Source organism: Petaurus breviceps, unplaced genomic scaffold, assembly GCF_028583685.1.
Source record: "Petaurus breviceps papuanus isolate PSGF00001 unplaced genomic scaffold, PetGlider_PUasm1.0 108, whole genome shotgun sequence".
In the NCBI taxonomy this organism is placed as follows: Eukaryota; Metazoa; Chordata; class Mammalia; order Diprotodontia; family Petauridae; genus Petaurus; species Petaurus breviceps.
The window spans coordinates 2,653,509-2,656,081 of record NW_027185593.1 but is presented as its reverse complement, the minus strand read 5'-3'; the positions used below and the strand labels follow the sequence as shown (position 1 = coordinate 2,656,081).

At 43.9% G+C, this 2,573-nt stretch overlaps 1 long non-coding RNA gene across 2 annotated transcripts in view; it reads right to left on the bottom strand.

Moving 5' to 3' along the window:
• Positions 1–460: 460 nt before the first annotated feature.
• The window catches only part of LOC138148852 (uncharacterized), a 23,897-nt gene continuing 21,784 nt past the window's right edge, over positions 461–2,573 (bottom strand). For both annotated transcript variants that reach the window (XR_011165196.1, XR_011165202.1), the window contains exon 3: positions 461–2,281. This is a non-coding gene — a long non-coding RNA (uncharacterized lncRNA). The remainder of the gene's footprint in view (positions 2,282–2,573) is intronic.

Genomic DNA, 2,573 nt, shown 5'->3' with positions numbered 1-2,573 from the left:
CCCCTCCCCCCTTCCATTTCTTTCTTTTGAGCTTTTTTCTTATAGGTAATTTTTCAGTTATTGCTGCTAGGTCAACAAAACAGGTATTATTCCCATTTGACAGATAAAGAAACTGAGGCAAAGAGTTTTGCCCTAGGTCACATGCTGGCAGAGCTTGATCTAGTGTAGAAGAAATTATGTTTTTTGTACCTTTTCTCCTTTCCCTGCCCTGTTTTGAGTGGCCATTCAAAAGATAGTAGCTCATGGATAGGATCAGAACATCCCCGGTGGGGCAAGGGAGCTTCCTTGGCCATTCTGGGCCAATTTTTCTGGAAGTGAATGTTGTCTCCTGGGCTCATTTGGTCCAAGGAGCACAGCAACTCTTAAGGAAGGAATGCTCATGGCTATGTAATACAAGGAGAATCCTGAGAAGAGGTGGGTCAGGGGCTGGCCTAGTCTCTAATTGGGCTGTCCAAACCTCTTGCTCTGGATCCCCTACCTTTGTGACCTCAGGAAAGACTCCATTTCTGGTCTTTTTCTGCAGAAGTAGAGGGATAAGACTGCCAAATTTCTATGATGCTTTGGGGTCCACAATCCACTTTCCATATAACCATGTGAACTAGGAAGTGCAAGAACCACAAAAGATTCTGCGTGACTTCCTTCCAAGGTCACATCACATAGCCAGTGGCTTTCCACCTCTTAAGGCTTCTCCCTGAGCCCCATCCAACTCAGTCATGCTGCTGTGGGATACTGGACAGATTTGCCTTTTCTAGGCCTCGGTCATCTGTCAAATCAGCATTTTATGCCATGTTGACCTTGCAGTGATAGATAATTGGTGTGGAAATATTTTGAAAAGTACAGATGTAAAGAATTAATTGTTCATGGGGCAGAGCAGTGTCCCCTTCCCTTCACTATGTGTCACTGATGATTAGTTCATTTATTCAGCTTAAAGCATTTACTAAGCCCCTGCTGTATACAGTAAATTAGGACTAGGCCCTGGGGGGTGTACAAAGTTTGCATAAGATATGGGCCCTGCCTTCATGGAGCTCATAATCCATACCATATTACATGATGGATGGATGACAGAAGGACAAAGTCCTCTGCAGTTCTGAGGAGAGGTGTCCTTGGAATCCAGGATCAGAGAAAGTTGCCAGAAAAAGTTGAATGTCAAGGATGAATCAAAATTCAACAGGCAGAGAAAAGTTTGGGCATTACAGGCAAGGCAAATGACAGTGCACAGAGAAAGGGTGGAAGGAGGGGGTGTTTAGGGTTCAGAGGACTTGAGCATAAATAAAGCATGTGGGAAGGACTAAAGTGAATGCTGGGAAAGAGGGCCTTGAATGTCAAGTTTAGAAACAGTGGGACATGGCCAGATTGATTTATAAGACATCATTCTGGCAGTGGCATGGATGGATTGGAGTTAAGGAGATCCTAGGGGTTGAAATTCACACTTCCCACTAACTCAAAAGGCCTCCTTGTGCAAAGGGTGAGTTGCCTGAAGAAGCCTCTGCTCTGCCACAATCCTGTCCATTCAATCCCACGTATTAGGTGCCTACTGTGCATGGTATCTTCCTAAACTTTGGGCCCACAAGTAGGTACATATGAAGTTATACAAAGCAATTTCTAGACGAGAATTCTAACTTGGGAGGTGGGAGAAGATTTAGGAAAGGCCTTTGTGTAGCTGAGCCCTGGGCCTGGGCTTGGAAGGAAGCGATGGATTCTAAGATTTGGAGATGAGGAGAGGGTCGGTTCTGGATGTGGGGCAGAAGCCCAAATATGTTTGTACCAGCAATAGCTGATGTTCTCATTTGCAGCCAGAGTACTGCGAAATGACGCCAGGGAGGTGGAAGCCATTTTGTGGAGGGCTTTAAAAGCCAGGCTGAGGATTTTTTTTTTAATCCTGGAGAGACAATGAGGAGTCATTGAAAAAGTGTGAGTAAGTAAGGAGTAAGAAAAATTTGTGAGTAAGATGTGGTCAAGTATATTTTAAGAATTTCATTTTGGCAGCTGTGTAGATGGCAGCTTAAAAGAGAAGAACCTGAAATTGGGGGAGGGAGAGGTTCTGTTTTGTACAGATTATTTTATAGAAAATGGGCTTTTTTTCTTTCAAAGTTTCAAATATCCAAAGTCGCTTTTATTTATTGTGGTCGTCACATAAATTGTTCTCATGTTTTTCTTGATTTCACCTGTCACCCAATTAACTATCCCACTTCTCTCAGCATCTGTGCTAAACCTTCTCTTTCTTCCACGAGCTATTCATAACTCCTTCCCACCTTCTTCCAGTGGAGGACTTCACAAAGTACTGAAAAAAATTAAGACCACAATCCCAAGTTCTCTTTCCCCCAATTCTATACAATACCATCCCGTCTCCCCTCCCCCATATCATTTCCCACTTTCTTCTCCATTGTTTCAGCCTTGGAGAGATGGCCCTTTTCCTTTCAAGCAGATTCCCCCCACATCCTCCACACTCATCAGTTGTTTAAATGGAGCAACAATGCCATGGATCCCATCCCCTCCACATCCAACAGAATGCCCCTTGCATTAGCTCCCTCTCTTTAATTCCTAATCCTGACTCCTTCCGTATTACTTACAAG